The 17,483-nt window shown below is 41.7% G+C and overlaps 2 pseudogenes; both read right to left on the bottom strand.

Moving 5' to 3' along the window:
* Positions 1-13,287: 13,287 nt before the first annotated feature.
* Positions 13,288-14,815, bottom strand: LOC109117517 (annotated as a pseudogene).
* Positions 14,816-14,893: 78 nt separating this feature from the next.
* LOC104850606 lies at positions 14,894-17,105 on the bottom strand (annotated as a pseudogene).
* Between the last annotated feature and the right edge of the window lie 378 nt (positions 17,106-17,483).

Raw genomic sequence — 17,483 nt, 5'->3', positions numbered from 1 at the left:
TTGTCTTGTTCCTGATTTTAACATGAAGGTTTTCAGTTTTTGGCCATTCAATATGATGTTGGCTGATGGTTTTTCATAAATAGCCTTTATTAAATTGAGGTATAGACCATCTATTCCAATTTTTTGCAGGGTTTTTATCATGAATGGGTGTTGAATTTTATCAAATGCTTTTTCTGCATCTATTGAGAGGATCATATGGTTTTTGTCCTTGACTTTGTTAATATAATGTATTACATTCACTGACTTTCGTATGTTGAACCACCCTTGCATCTCTGGAATAAATCCGACTTGGTCATGATGGATGATCTTCTTAATAATCCTCTGTATTCTGTTTGCTAGTATCTTATTAAGGATTTTTGCATCTATATTCATTAAGGAGATTGGTCTGTAGTTCTCCTTTTTGGTTGTATCTTTCTCTGGTTTGGGAATCAGAGTGATACTTGCTTCCAGGAATGAATTTGGAAGTATAGCTTCTCTTTCAATTTCATTGAAAAGTTTGAAGAGTAATGGTAGTAGTTCTTCTCTAAATGTCTTGTAAAATTCAGCAGTGAATCCATCAGGGCCTGGGCTTTTCTTTGTTGGTAAGTTTTTAATTACATTTTCAATTTCACTGATTGTGATTGGGGTGTTTAAAATGTTTTTATCTTCTTCGTTCAACTTTGGTAATTCATAAGTATCTAGAAATCTGTCCATTTCTTCTGTGTTTTCCATTTTATTAGAGTACAGGTTCTCAAAGTAGGTGTTCATGATCCTCTGGATTTCTTTCGGATCTGTTGTGACTTCGCCTTTTTCATTCCTAATTGCATGGATCTGAGCCTTTTCTTTCCTTTTTTTGATAAGATTAGCTAAGGGTTTGTCAATTTTATTTATTCTTTCAAAAAACCAGCTCTTTGTTTCATTTATTTTTTGTATCGTTTTCTTAATTTCAATTGCATTGATTTCTGCTCGGATCTTTATAATTTCCTCTCTTGTTCGAGCTTTGGGTTTTTCTTGCTCTTGTTTTTCTAGGAGTCTAAGTTTCATCGTTAAGTTGTTTATTTGAGCCCGCTCTGTTTTCCTAGTGTGGGCATTCAATGTTATGAATTTTCCACGTAGAACTGCTTTCATTGTGTCCCAAAGATTCCTGTATGTTGTATTGGCATTCTCATTTATTTGTAAAAACTGTCTAATTTCTTCTTTAATTTCCTCTGTAATCCATTGATTGTTTAGGAGAGTGTTGTTCAGTTTCCATGTGCTTGTGAAGTTTCTATAGTTTCTTGTGCTATTGATGTCTAGTTTGATTGCACTATGATCTGATAATAAACAGGGGATGACTTCAATTTTTTTGCATTTATTTAGACCTGTTTTGTGAGCCAGTATGTGGTCTATTTTGGAGAATGATCCATGTGCAGCCGAAAAGAATGTATATTCTGGTTTTTGGGGGTGGAATACTCTATAAACATCTATTAAGTCCATGTGTTCCAAAGCTTGGTTCAGTTCTATTATTTCATTGGAGTGAGTCTCATCTTAAAGGGTCTTGATTCTTTCCAGGAAGGCAAACTCCAGATAATCACAATGCTCCTTAGAACACTATTGGAAGCACCAATTTATTTAATGAAATGCACAATGCAGGAACAATTATGAATATAAATTTTTATACTTGAACTAATCTACATTCAAAATACCACAGAGCATTAAGCAAATGTACTGACCATGTCTAAGGTTTTCTATTAGTCACTTCTTTGTTTTGTTTTCCACAAGCTCTTACTAGATAATTGCTACCAGGCTCCTAAATTTAAGAAAAATTTAAGGGAGAAAAGTTCAAAATTGAGAAAATTCTACCCAGCTTTTATATATGTATATGAACTGATTTTGAAGACTGCCGTGATTAAATTTTAGTCCTGGCCCCTTTATTTAGTTAGGGTAGAGAAAGGGAGCATTATTGAAAATAACTGGTCTGAAAGTCTGTGACAAGGATTGTGTAGGTAGGAAAGTCTTGAATAGCAAAAACCCTCTTTTCACTTACTGCTCTGAGGACCAAGTTTCCAGGTCATGGTGGGCTCCATGCCCCTTACCCAGAATAGAGTAAATGCAAAAGTTCCTTTCTGAAAAATTCCATTCTATGTGACAGTTTCCATTCTATGTGGCAGTTTCTCTGTGCTTTGACAATTGCAGTTCCTCTTTTAGGACATCTCCACCCTGCTTCTGTTCCTCTTTTAAAGATAAGCTTCTTTTTATATAATTCAATTAATATAGAATTTAGTTATAGCTGATATAGAAATTAATCATAGTTAATAGAAAAGTTTCTTTTTTGTGATCTAATCAATATAGGAATTGATTATAATGGATATAGATAGTTATATATCTTAGCAAAAGTCAGAAAAGAGGAATTAATTGTCTAATGAAAAGAGGAATTAATTCTCTAAAGGCCTTAGGTAACTTTCCAATACATACCCTCGCAGCACTCCATGATAATTTTGCAAATGTAAGCATTAGATCATGTTCCAATGTGCCCTCCCGATGCCACTTTATGATAAGGGAAAACTAAAAATAGTAACAGAAAAATCCTATATAAACTTGGTTCAAAGTTGGATCTGGGCTCTCAGTCTGAAGCCGCTGTGATGGTGACACCTGAGAGTCCAGGCTCGAGCTTGCAATAAACTCCTCTTGCAATTGCATCGGACCTGACTCCTTGGTGGTCTTTGGGGACTTCGCGACTTGGGCACAACACTGCCTGCTAGCCATTCTTCATTGCCTTCCATGGACAACTTTTTTCTGGACTCTGTTTGCTTGGTTTGTCATGGGGAGGTGGTGGTGGTAGAGAATCCAGTCAGCCAAGAGTTCTGGATTCAATCTCAGTTTAACTGTCATCTGGTGACTTTAGACGAGATAAGGACTGCTTTTGCTTTAATTTTCTCATTTGCAAAGTAGGGATGTTAATCACTCTCCTGTTGACGTCACCATTTTCCCCATGAAAATCGAATGAGTTAATGAAAGCAAGGAATTAATTGTGTTGCTTAAGGATTGTGTGTTCGTTATTCTATCTTTCCCAGGACCACATATGATGATGAACTCCTCATGGTCGTCAGCCTTCAGCGTGGTCCCTAACCTCTGGGATTCATACCTTCATGTGGTACCTTCCAGACTGTTCTGTGGGACCAGTGACAGCGGAAGTGATACCATACTGCTCCTGAGATTAGGTTCCAAGAGGCACCTCTGACTCCTTCACTCCTCACTCATCCCCAGAGAAGGAGAATATACCTCATTAGCAGTGTATGGAGAATCTTGCACGATGAGTAACTGAGGTGTCCTGTTCATAGCTATGTGCATGAGCTTGGTCACATGGTATCCTGAGAAGTAGATCTTCTGGCTGCCACAACCTTCAGATGATTACAACACTGGCCAAAAACCATACTGGAACCTCACAGGAAATTCTGAGCCAGGAAGACTTGGCTAAGTCACTCCAGGATTTCTGATTCTCTGAAGGCTTGGGAGCTAATAAATGCTATTGCTTCCAGCTGCTAAGTTTTGGGGTAAATTCTTATGCAACTATCGGTAGATAATGAATAGTCCACATACAAAACAATATGTTTTTTTTTTTGAGATAGGGTCTCACTATGTAGTCCTGGCTGGCCTTGAACTCATGGCAATCCTTCTGGCTCAGCCTCCCAAGCACTGGGATTATAGGCATATGCACCATGCCTGGCCCCAAATATGTAAAAAAATGTACTGGGCCAGGGATTTAGCTCAGCGGTTCCACCACCTGCCTTGCAAGCATCAGGTCCTAAATTCAATCCGTGGTCCAAAAAAAAAAAAAAAAAAAGATTATTACAGTGAAAGACATATTGCCGTTAGCGTCCATCCTTCCTTGCTTTGAACACATTTACCTTACCATTCTCAGTGCTTTCTCAAGCAGTTCTGGAAGTCTCCTTTCATGAGTGTCTTCAGTTGTGCATGTGTGGCTGCCTTGATGTCCAGAATCGATTAAAAATGTTTACCTTTCATGATCCCTTTGACTTGGGATGGTGATAGAATCGCTGAATGAAGTGAAGGAGGACACATCATTATTTAATGAGCCCGTCTTTCCCTTGGATAGTACTCAGCAGAATTCACCCCATCTTTATCACTTTGCCTAAAGATACTCACAAAAGGGTGGGGATTTAGCTCAGTGGTTCCAGCACCTGCTTTGCAAGCAGCAAGGGCCTGAGTTTGATTCCCGGTACAAAAATAAAAATAAAAATAAAAAATAAAAAAAAGATACTCACAAAAGAAGCCTTTCCGAACTGCTTGAAAAGGTGGCAAGTGTGATGGGATAAATGTGCTCTAAGTGAGGAGGAGTATTTTTTTTTGGTGCCAGGGATCAAACTTGGGTCCTTGCACTTGCAAGGCAGGTGGCGAATCCACTGAGCTAAATCCCCGGCCCACTAATGGCACTGTGTCATTTATTGTAACAAATCTTTTAAGTTTAAACATTCACCATATATTCCAATCACCCCTTGTGCACAGGCGCACACACCATTTATCCCCAGGTAAGCATCTGTCTGTCTTGCACAAATGGCCAGAGTGTCAACTTATAGGTTTCTGCTTCACTTTTCATAACAAATGTGCTTCCAAGTGTGATGACTGGAGTCATTTATTTATCTATTTACTTTTTGCTGTAGTTCTTGTTTTTTCTTTCTTTCTTCTTCTTTTTTTTTTGGCACCGGGTATTGAACTTGGGACCTGGAGCTTGCAAGGCAGGCAGTGGAATCACTGAGCTGAATCCCTGACCCTGGAGTCACTGTTTTGAATGGTCTCTGTCTTCTCCATTATCCCATTTCGTTTTTCTCTTAAGTATTTTATTGAAGTGTAGCTGAAGCACAAAAAATACCGCACATAGTTATCATATATACAGCTTGATGAATCTGCAAAGCTACCTCACCGTCAGTCAGTTTCTCTTTGGATGAAATTCTGTGTGTGATCCTCTGCTCACGGCAACCTTTCAGAGTGACAACCACAGAAGCCCACATGTGGAAGGGGAAGATAAGTTCACAGTGTGTGCGGGGGGTAGGGATCCTGCATGTTCCATTGCATCTGTGTCTTTGACTCCTTGTCTTTGTGTCTCACTTTTCTGAGATACTACTCACTGCCCTGGTATAACATATGGCACTCCAGGGATTTGATCCCGTGCAGCAAAGGGAGTGGAGGGCAGGAGGAGCAGTTGGAATGGAAGATGAACACGAAATGGCGGGGTCGGGGGAGAACAAGAAGAAGCTGCAACTCACAAGTGCAAGGTGGAGACCAGACCATCAGAACAGGCTGGAACTGAGGTTCCTTCTTGTCGCTTCCAAACTTGATGGTGCACGTGTCCTGCAGAAGCCAGGCCTTTTGTCACACATTTCTGGCTCAGACATCAGAGATACTGAAATAGCATTCCAGGAAAGGTAGAGCAACAGAGGGCTGGCTTACCTGGAGGTGGGTCATCGGGTAAGGGCCTGTGTGAGCTACAAGATGGCGGCTGCTTCCCTTCTCCCCTCCAAACACCAAGCAGGAACCTGTCTGTGGCCTGCTGTAACTGGAAATGTACAGGCAGGAACTGACGGTGGATGTAGTCAGCTTGGACCTGCCGATACCTTACACAGCTACAGGCTGTATCAGGCCAAAATAAAGTGAGACCATTAAAAATGTTTCTTTCAATGATCCTAGAATAGCAATAGTCAAAATTTTTGGTTTCTGGCCTCTTTCATGTTCTTAAAAATAACTAAACATCCCAAAGTACTACTGTTTATGTTAATTATAGCTATTGATATTTATCATTTTAGAAATTAAAACAAATAAACTTGATTATTAACCTTTATTTAAAATAAGAATAACAAATCATTAAATGTGGAAACAAATAGTATGAAAATCTTTTCCAAAAGCAAAAGTATTGAATGAGAATAATGACACTATTTTAAATTTCTCAGAATATTTTTAATGCTTACCATTAAGCATTAATGGTAAGTTGTCCTATTAAAGAGGACAACTGGAGTCTCATATCTGGTTGTGAAATCATTCATCCTTTAGCCTCTGGAAAATTTCATCACAGATTTGTAAGAGGACAAGGAAAGAGGGATATAATATCTTAGTATTGACATGAGAAAGTTTTTTTTTTCCTCCCAGTACTGTAAATTGAACCAAGGGCCTTTGCACTGAGCTATATCCCAAGTCCTATTTTATTTTGAGATAGAGTCTTGCTAAGGTGCTAAGTTGCCCAGGATAGATTTGAACTTGCAGTCCTCCTGCCTCCCCACCCCAGTGTGCTAAGATTCCAGGAATGTACCACCACAACTATGAAAATGATTTGATTTCATTTCACCCTTTCTTGAAAGGATCTAGGGGATTCTCAGATCTCTCTGGGCCACAGTTGGAGAGCTACTGTACTAGAGAAAATTGATTATTCTCTAATTTTGGTGAAACACTGGGGGAAAGTAGAATTTGGCAATGGTAGTGCTAAGCCTTGGAGAGAAGGTAGCTTGAAGTCTATGGACTTCATTTGTGGAGACAAGTGAAGCAGAGATCTGTATTCTTTAAGCCCAACTAACATGCCAATGTCTCCAGTATTTGAGTAATTCAGGTAACTTTTCCATATGATTCGAAAATTCCTTGACAACGTTGTACTTCATTGTATCTCTGTGGCTACTAGTAGTGAGAGATGTTTAGACCCTGGAAAGGGAGAGAGCTAGGGAAAGAAAGAACGAGGAAAGAGGGAATGTCACTGAGGCAGGTCTTGCCTTCAGATCCAGAGTACCTACTTCCTGGGACAGAAGCATACCCTTGGGGATATGGGGAGGACACAGAAGAGGTCACCTAAGAAACAGTCTCTGACTGTGGAACCTGCTTCTGTGAATTTTCTGAAGTTGCCCACAGTGATCTAAGAATTTCTGGTAGGAGGAGGGAGCTCACTGTGGGTATTTACACATTTTCAACACCCCTAGGAAGATGTAAAATAAAGTTATTAAGCCATTTATCTGTTTATCATTGAAGTCTTCATGTAGTTTTTCATTTTATTTTCAAGCAGTGCTGTGTGTGTGTGAGAGAGAGAGAGAGAGAGAGAGAGAGAGAGAGGGAGAGACATCCCGGTACCTCACACATGTGCTCTACTACTGAGATACTTCCCCAGGCAATGTTTCTTTTTAAATTGATTGCAAAACAAAAGTCTTTTCTCCCAGAAAACATAAATATACATATCAATATGCTAACTACTGCTCAAGCTAATACTCATGGTCCTTGATTTATAATGATTTGACTTCTCACTTTTGTCTTCATGATGGAGTAAAAGTGATTTACATTCAGTAGAAATACTTCATATTTTGAATGTTGAACTTTTCCTAGGCTGGGTCTGTGTGGCAAGATCTTCATTTGTGACACTGGAGGTGTCAGAAATGGGCAGGTCCTAGTAAGCCAGGAGACTGTGAGGTGAAGTCACTGCTTGTCTGCGGTGTACTGTGTTCCTAGTGATGATTAAGGCATTATGTTCTGTTTTCACATCCTGCTATGGCTACAACATTCTCATCTGTGACTCCCATATTCAGCCAGTTATTCTGGTTTTTCACTTTCAGTATAACTTTTGGTATAATCAGTATCTGGAACACCCCCCAAAGGCCCTTGTGTTCAAGTTGGTCCCCAGCATGGTGCCACCGGGAGAAACTGGCACCTTTCAGAAGTGGGGCCCGGTGGTAGGTCTTCAAGTCATTGGGGTGAGCCCTTGAAGAGGATGGAGGACCCTGGCCACTGTATCTTCTTCTTCCTCTCATCTTTCAGGCACAAGGTGAGTTTTGTTCCTCCTCATATTCTGGCCATACTGTGCCACTAGTATAGTTAGAGACAACAGAGCTAAGTGAGTCACTCCTTTCCCTCCATTTAATTCTAAACAGTACCCTGTGGTTATTTCTGCCTCTGTTGTCCTCAGAGAGGCAGAGAATAAAATAACAAAAGCTTAGGAGGTATTGGATGCTCTAGGTGAAAGCACAGGATATTGCTTCTGGTCATCCTTACTCTATTCTCACCCCATTATAGGCTCATAAATATGCACTGCATGTCATAAATATAATTAAGATCAGAGTGACTTTTGGGACAGGGATGCATGTTGATAGCCCCTAAGATGACTCAGCACCCTGTCAATCATTCCTGCCAATCACACCTAGAAATTTAATAGGAGACACCTAAAGCAGAGGTATCTGGCCTTTAAATTCTGAAAGCCTGATTTATTCACTCCTTTTTGTTGCTGTTGCTACTTTTCTGTACTTTTGACATGTATCCAGTGCTTTTCTATCACCCTGGCACCTTTCTTGGTCTGCTCTAGGCCTTTTGTTGGCATAGACTTGCCCTGAGCACAACTCCCTGTGATCTTCAATTAATGTAGCTGCTTGCTACTTACTACTGGGTGAACACTTGGGAATTCTTTTCTCACATTCACAAGAACCTGGACTATTATTGGCCCATTTCACTGTGACTACCAAAGCAATGGGCCAATGGATTATATAATGAAACCTCTAAAAAACTGTGATTCAAATAAATCTTTTCTCATTAGAAGTTGAATTTTTTCCTCAGGTACTTGTTATAGTGTTGGAAAGCTAACACATTTTTAAAAAATTAAATGGATATTCAGAACTATATAACAAACTAAGCTTTGTGTGAGATGATTTTGTCCAACTTCAGTCTAATGTGATTATTCTGCTCATGTTTCAGGTAGGGTGAGCTGTAATGTTTGGTAAATTGTGTCTTAAATTCATTTTTGAATTAAGATATCTCAACTTAGGATATTTCTGATCAAAGCCTTTGCTTGGAATCAGAGTTCTCTAAAAGATCAACTTTTTTTTTTCACCAAAGCTCTAGTCCAGTTTTCAAGGAGGACAGCAGCTGTCTTGTGTCCCTGTGTGCGCTCTGGGTTAAGGAGTGAGTTAGGTTACTCTTGTAGCTGGCCCTACACAGTTTCCTTTCAGGGAGGAAACATGGATCAGGGAGACAAAGTGGACTTGAGTCTCAGTGTGTCAGTGCGGTGTGGGGTGAGCTGGGGTTTGGACATTAGGTGTCACTGAGTCTCTGCCGGGAGAAACAGGAACCCTGTGGTATGAGTGTCTTGGTAATGCCCTTTCTCATACCCAGGACACCACATCATGTTTAGGCATTCTGTCTCCTTGGTCCTCTGGTCTGGAGTGCTTCCTTAGTCTGCTTATAATCCTTCATGGCCTTGACTCATCGGAACATAGTGTTCAGTTACTTTGTTGTGTATCCCTCAGAAAGGGCTCTCTGATGTCTCTGCAGGCTCACATGTAACTCCTGCTTTTTTTTTTTTTTGTACCAGGGATTGAAGTTGGGTCTTTGTGCTTGTCAGGCCAGTGGTGGAACCACTGAGCTGAGTCCCGGGCCCAACTCCTACATTTTTGGCAGGAGCACAACAGAAGGCCTCACTGGCCAGGAGGCGCACTGCAGCAGTTCGTTCTGTCACTGGTGATGCCATATGTCCAGTTTGGGGAAACTGATGGGCTCTGCACTTTGAAGTCATTATTCCATTCTTAGTGGGACTGTCGGGTTGATAGCCTGACCCGTCACTGGGCGATGCCCATTTGCCTGATGAGGGCCCAGCAGGGGATAAACAAAGATCAAGAAATAAAGAGTAAAGAACGAATGATAGTTTATTACCTGGGGGCCTTCTTTCTTGGGCTGTGTACCGCTCCCAGCCCAGCCTGGTCTTCCACACTCCGGGATGATGGTGCAAAGCCTGCTCAATGTCCCTCTCGCATCTCACACGCATCTCAAAGAAACTGTGTTTTTGTGGTGGACTGAGCTGTGTGCCCCCAAATTCAGGGGCAAAGCTCCAGTCCCCAGTGTCTCAGAACATGACTGCACTTGAAGACAGGGCCTTTAAAGAGAGGACTAAGGTAAAGTGAGGCCACCTGAGTGAGGCCCAATCCACACAGGATGACCATTGAGGGCACAGGGAGAAGATGCCACCCACAACCAAAGAGAGAGCAAAACCAGAAAGCAGCATTTATTTAGAGTAGAAGCAAAAAGCTCCCAGGCAAATGAACTTGGGAGGGGGCCCAAAAAGTATTGCCAAAGGAACTCTATATAGCAGATTTTATACACAAAAATGGCTACACCTCAGCCAGGTTGAGATTAGACTATGGGTTGGAACAAGGAAAGTTTGATGTAGAAGTGGGTGTACAGAAGCTAGAGGCATGTAGGGGTTCTCTTGCAAGCACCATTAAATGTAACTTTAAACAGCCAATCTAAGGAGGCCTTTGTCCACTGAGCCTCCAGGTGTCCAGGCCTTGGTTACCAATGCGTCTTTCACTGACTGTCACTCCGTTTGGCTCGGCTCCCCCAGGTGTCCTGGCTACCTGTTCATCTGTGGACTTCCCTCTGCCAGAACTCTTCCCACACTCCCCTCCCTCATGGGCCAGCGTTACTCTGAGAAATCACACCTTCCACAGGGCCCTGCTCATCCTCAGCATTACTGTTGGGAGCCTCTGGTTAGTTAGAAAATGACACTCAAACACGAGGAAACAGGACTTCAGCCCAAACACACCAGCATGGAGGTTTGTGGGTCATTCTCTCTGAGTCTTTTGTTGTCTTTCTGCTCAGAGATGGTGCTGCCTAGTGCATCCCTTAATAGAACTGCTGCCTTCCCTCTAACCTGCGTTTCTTCTCAGTGTGTCCCATCTGGGGAGTTGGCTCCACCATAGGCCCAGCTGTCTTTGTCTGTTCTTTTCTTCTTGTTTTCATCTTAAAGCTGGAACGATTCTATAAAGGGAAACTTCCTTTGCTGATATTTTGTTATTTGAAAGTCTCATGACAGGCAGAACAAAAATTCTTAACTCTGTCTCTGGATTTGCCAACTTTGAAAATAAATGAGTTGATATCTTTGCATACTCTAAGCGTGACAAAGGTATTTAAAAACTATTATGACCTCATGTGAATAAACATACTGCATGTATGTCAAACTATTGCAGACACTCACTGGTGCTCACATTTTCTCATTTTTGGTGAATGGGAAGTTGACAAGTGGCCTCCTGGACTCATTTGTCTTTGTGAGGCCTCTTGCTTTCTACAAGATAATTGAGGCTCATCTTGTACACTTCAAGCCCAGATCTCAAGGTGACTGTTTATTTCAGATTCTCAGTCCTTTTTGGGAATCGGTATTTAGAGGCAGTTCCTGTGCTAGCGGGTATTCACTGCTGTTTTGTTGATTTTGTTACTTGGACATTTCAGTAGACAGAGCTAGAAGATGCAAAGATAAAATGTAAAGGTGCATGCACAACATGAATCCATACTGCCACTTCAAATTTAAATTCAATATTACTCTCTCCCTCTCTTTCTCTCTCTCTCTCTCTCTCTCATTCTCTCTCTCTCTCTCCCTCTCCTGGGGATTGCACCATTTCTTTCAGCTACATCCCCGGCCCCTTTTATTTTGCTAGGTTGAGCAGATTGGTCTTAAACGTGTGTTCCTCCCATCTTAACTTTGCAGAGGGCTTAGCCTCTCCTGTTTTTCCTTTTTTTTGGCCCCAGGGAAAGAACTCAGGACCTTGCACTTGGGAGGCAGGGATGGTGCCGCTGAGCTAAATCCCCAGCGTTCTCTCCTGTTTTGTTTTGTTTGTTTTTTTGGAACTGGGGATGGAACTTGGGACCTTGCACTTGCAAGGCAGGTGGAGGAACCACTGAACTAAATCCTCTCCTGTTTTTAAGAGTGGTAAGCTATATATAGAATAAAAATTTCCATTTAAAACATTTTAATTTAACCTCTTCCTTTCCTATCCTTATTCGCTTTATTGCTTTCTCTTGTCTAATTGCTCTAGCTAATGTTTTCAGAACTATATCGAATTAGAGTGATAGGGCCAGGGATTTAGCTCAGGGGTGCTACCACCTGCCTCACAAGTGCAAGGTCCTGAGTTCGTTCTGTGGTATACAAAAAAAAAGTGGTGATAGTGGGTCTTAATCCTGATTTTAGAAGGAAAGATTGTCAGGTTTTGTCCAGTTTTTAGTATGATGTTGGTTGTTGGTTTGCCATATCTGGCTTTTATTAGATTGAGATAAAGATCATCTAGTCCAATATTTTGTAGGATTTTTTTTTTTTTTTTTTTTTTTTTTTTTTTTGTTCTGGGGGTTGAACTCGGGTCCTTTTGCTTGCAAGGCAGGCCACCGAACTGCAGAGCTAAATCCCCGGCCCTGTAGGATTTTTTTTTTTTTTTTTATAATGAATGGGTTTTGGACTTTGTGAATTACATGATATTCTACATAGAAGATCCCAAAAACTCCACCAAAAGACATCTAGATTTTTTTGAGACAGGATCTTGCTATTAGTTCAGACTGGCCTCGAACTACTATGTAGCCCAGGCTGACCTTGAGCTCACATCAATCCTCCTGCCTCAGCATGTCAAGTGTTGGGATTACAGTTGGGTGCCACCACACTCAGCAAGACTTCTAGATTTAATAACTAAATTCAGTAGCATACCTGGATACAGAATCAACACTCAAATATCAATAAGATTTCTGTACACAAATAAACAAGCTGAGAGAGAAATTAGGGAAATGTCTTTCACAATAGCATCCAAAAATGAATTACCTAGGAATTAATCTAATGAAGGAAGTAAAAGACTTTCACATTGAAAAGTAAACTTTTACATTAAAAAAAGATACAGAAGAAGATATCAGAAAATGGAAAGATATTCCTCATTCTTGGTAAGAAGAACCAATATAGTGAAAATGGCCATACTTCTAAAATTGTTATATAGTTTTAGTGAAATCCTGATCAAAATACCAAGAGTACATCTCACAGAATTAGAGAAAATAATATGGAAATTTATTTGGAACTAGAAGAGACCTAGAATAGTGAAAGCAATTCTGGACAACAAAGGCAAGGCAGGGAGCATCACAATCCCTGACTTGAAATTATAGGACAAAGCCACTGTGATAAAAACAGCATGGTACTGTAAAATAAAAAAAGAATAGATTCAAGGATCAGTAGAACAGATTAGAAGATGTAGAAAGAACTCCAAGCACACTCAGCCACTTTTTCTTTTCAGTTGTAATCCCTTTTATTTTCTCTGTTTAAAATCAAACAAAACAGGGCTGGAGATTTAGCTCAGTGGTTCTGCCACCTGCCTCACAAGTGCAAGGACCTGAGTTCCATCCCTGTTACAAAAACAAACAAACAAACAAACAAAATCAAACAAAACAAACATTAACTCTGTTATACACTAACATCTTCAAAGAATGTCATTTGTATAAGAGAAGGACTAGGAACAAAAACGTGTTGACAGAGACCCAAACACGGGTGAGACTGCCTCACAGTGATTTCCGATGGGACTCAGGAGGGGCCGCTTCATAATCACTGGTGCTAAACAAAGTTGTGGAATTCTTTGCCAGATACTTGAGGAAATCATGAAGATAATTCAGTCATAAAGCAAGACTCTCCTCATCCAGAGGTGTAAAGGCCAACATCGCTCCAATTTGTACAAATGATCTCAGTGGGTGTGGTGCTCTGTATACCTGGGACATGGGTGCACCCGGTGATCAGCAAGGGTCTCAGCGTACTGTGGTCTCTCAAATTTGTAGAGGAGCTGAGTGCCCAGCATCACACTGATTATTATTTTATCCCTGCTATGACCTCATTAACAGTGTACTCCTTATTATCTGTGTTTCCTCGAGATTTCTTATAATTTGCATAGTCCTCTAGAATGGAATCACATTCTTCCTGGCAGGAAAGTAAAAGAGCTGTTTCTGTCTGGTAATTAAGTCCCAGGTATCAGCAAGGCATGGTTTTAGCTCTTCAGGGATCTTTAACTTTGACTCTGTTCATAAATGTTTCTCCATTTTCTTTTTTTGCTACTGGAGATCGAACTCAGGACCTTGCACTTTTGAGGCAGGCGGTAGAGACACTGAGCTAAATCCCAGCCCATTTCTTCATTTTCAACAGCTTCCTCTTTGAGGAGGTGTATTGCTCCCGATTTATTGGCTTTATTTTTTTCATATTTTAATACTTAATTAAAAATTTAGTGGGAAGGTTAGGGGAAAGGTAATAAGGGAAAAGAAAAAATATGAGAAAATAAAAAAATGGAAAAAGTGTTTGTAAATGGGGAGGAGAAGAGGGGGTGAAGGGAGGGCAGGGACAAGGGGAAAACATGAGAACCAATACCTGTCATGTAAAGGTACAAGATCTCAATAATGAATGTAACTGTACTGTATACCTAAAATGTACCAATAAACTCAATTAAAAATTTTAATAGCCTGCTATTAAAATAAATTGGGCTTTACAGGAAACTTGAGTTCATAATTTTTTAAAATAAAGTATACTTTTGGCTTTCCTGGTATATGATTTTTGAATTATAAATATAGTTTTATCTGAGTTTGAATCTGCCTTCAACGTGACACAATCACTCTACGGTGTCCTACAAAGATCAAACGTCAGGTTACTCTGTCCTAGGGGATTGCAAGTTATTAAATGGACAGATTCCCTAAACTCAGCTCTGACTTGTCTGCACTGGCAATTGTACTGCTTCAGAGAAAGAAAGAAGGGGAACTCTATCCAATACATCCTGCATGACTTCCTCTGTGCCCCTCCCATAAAAAGTATACCTAGGTCAGCAAGACCAGACAATGGCTGCGAACATTAAATACTTACAGAAAACTCTAAATCAATGACCTCAAAGAAAAACTGCCCCAGTCTCTAAGAGACATAGTAGATGAAAATAAAAAACATTCATCGATATTTTAGTGCTAAATACAAATCAATTCTACAGCTCAGATACGCACACCCTCGCCCAAAACAGGGAGTTCTATCCATCTTCTGGCCCAGAGATGTGTAATCCGGCATCTCAGACTGGGCGCCTTTCTCACCTGGTTAGAGCTGGTTTACGCGCAGGGCCCAGGGAGCAGTCAACCAGCGCGCAGGTCAGCTCTGCTCCCGGCCAACCGGTGAGAGCCGGGGGCCCATGGTGTGTGTGTGTTTGTGGGGGTGGCTGCTCGGGCTCCTGCGTCAGCTCCAGGTGCTCAGCAGGGTCTGAAGCACTTGCTGCTAACTGGAGCCCCCCTGTTTGCTCCTGACGGGGGTGAAGATGCTCCAGTTTCCTTGGTCGGCGTGATTACGGTTGCTGGCTCTGTCTCAGAAGCTCCCCTCTGGCTTTCGATCATGTCGAGGCTCTCAATGTGTTCGGTTTGCTCCTGCTGAGCTGAAAGAATTAACTTCTGCAGCTGCTCTGGCTGCCGCGTAAGCAGAGTGAGATTAGCAGCCTGGTCTGCGGTCATGTTCTGGGAGCGCTCAGGGGCCACAATGCTGATGCCCTGGCTAGGACCCGGCATAAAATTGATGTTGTGTACAGGATCGGTCACGAGAAGCTGAATCTCCTACTCCCCCGAGGCAGACAGCTGGCAGGGCTATAGGTGAAGAATATTCCTGACCACTTCGGCATTGCTACTGCTGGAGATGCTGCTTCCGGTGTGTGCTTCTCTTTCTTTGCTGTGGATTTTCAGGTGAGCCTTCAAGTTATCTAAGTGAGCAAACTATGAGTTACACTCTGAGCAGGAGAAAGGCTTTTTGCCTGTGTGGAGAATGCAGTGTCTCCTTTTGGCACTGGAGTCAGAAAAGGACTTGCCACATATGCTGCAGGACTATGGCTTTTCACCGCGATAAATTCTGAAGAGCTTTTTGCTGTGAAAGATTTACCACAAATCTCACAAGTAAATGGCTTTTCACCTGTGTGTGTTCAGAGGCGTTTCTTTAGCTGAGACACATCCATGAATTTGCAATGGCAGTGGTTACATTCTGGTGCTGGGTGGCCTGTATGAACTTGGTAATGGCTTTTTTTTTTTTTTTTCTTGGTGGTACTGGGAATCGAACTTAGGTCCTTGTGCTTTCAAGTCAGGCAGCGGAACCATTGGGCCAAATTCCCAGCTTTTAAAAAATGTTTTTTGGTAATGGCTCTTTAGTTGTCTTTTCTTGCTGAAATATTTTCTACACTGATCATAGGTAAAAGATTTCTGTCCTGCGTGCAGGCCCACGTGCTCCAGCAGGGAGTGTTTGGTGGTCAGAGCCTTGTTGCACACCGTGCAGCTGTACGACCACTCACCTGTGTGCATTCTGGTGTGGACCTGCAAGGAGTGCTTCTGGGCAAAGCCTTTCCACACTCATTACTCTTGAAGGGTCGCTCCCCCAGGTGGTTCCTCTTTCAGATTGCTAAAAGGTGACTGTACTTAAAAACTTTGCCAGTCTTTACAATGGTCCTCAGGACCACTGGTGCGTTTTCTCTTTCCACCCACCCTCTTGACTGAACCACGGTCTTTGTCATCCCCAGGAAGTTTGTAATCTTTAAGTCTGGTGGACCTCCGGATCCTCCGCTTGCTGTACCGACTCTCGCAGTCCTGCCCATCCTGGGTCTTGGGATCACAGTTCTCATCTTTTTCAGCTGCCATCTTCTCCTCTCCACCTGCCTCACAAGCAGGCTCAGATTGTTCCTTTTCTTTGCAGGAATGTGTTCATTCAGTAGCTCATTGTCTCCTTCTTTAACCACAAAGTTTTGTCTATTCTGAACTGAATGGTTCACCCTTAGCTGTATTTCCTCCTCTGCAGCCAGTTCTGATTTGCCTTTTTGCAAACTGCTGACTTTTCTTGGTCTGCCCCTTTTCCACTTTGGAAGGTCGTTCTGCTTATTAGAAGTAACAACCACAGGAGCACCAGCACTGTTCAAAGTTGCTGGCTTTGGGGAGCTATGATGATTCTGGAAGTCTGTGTAAGCCTTTATCAGGTCTTCTAAGAATTAAGCAGTAGCCAGGAATTGTTCTGTGCTTTTCTCACTAGTGTGGAGATCACCTGTGTAGATAAATTCCAGCACTATACCAAAAATGTCTGCAACCATGCCTTCCAGCATATAAATGGACTGTCCAATCTCCTCCTCTTCTGCAAACATCATTGAGAAATACTCATTACTGGCAGCAAGTAAGGCTTTGTGGGCCCAGAAATGCACATTCTCCACAATTAAAGTAATGTCACAGATGTTCTTTCTGTGGTCCTCAAAACTGGCCAGGACAGTGTCACTGTGAGTGTCACTGTGACCGATTCTGTACAACAAGCTGCCCTTCAGAAAGCTCTGGTGGTACTTCTGCTGCATTCTTTCCTGTTTTCTTTTTTCTTTTTTGGTACAGGGAATTGAACTCAAGGCCTCTTCTTTGCCAGGTAGACACTGCACCAATGAGCTACATCTCTGGCCCCACTTCTGCCATTTTCTTCACAACCAAGAAGGCTTAAACCTCTTAGTGGTGCTGGACTGGTTAAGGGAAGTGACCAGCCCACCGGGGTCTATCCCCGACAACAGGGCTCTGGTGCTGCCTCCCCCTGACCCCAATTGTTTTTTGAAGTTCTCTTTCTGTAGACTGGTGTCCACATATTTGAGTACTCTGCTTTCTGGAAACTATTTGTCCCAATTTTTATCCCAACCACTGTAATGTATAAAGTGTTTCACTTGTTTGTTCTTTATGTCAACCTTTAC

Source organism: Fukomys damarensis, unplaced genomic scaffold (assembly GCF_012274545.1).
Source record: "Fukomys damarensis isolate Sample0158 unplaced genomic scaffold, DMR_v1.0_HiC HiC_scaffold_27, whole genome shotgun sequence".
NCBI lineage: Eukaryota > Metazoa > Chordata > Mammalia > Rodentia > Bathyergidae > Fukomys > Fukomys damarensis.
Note: the sequence above shows the minus strand (reverse complement) of the source record. Positions and strands in the feature narration are given on the sequence as shown.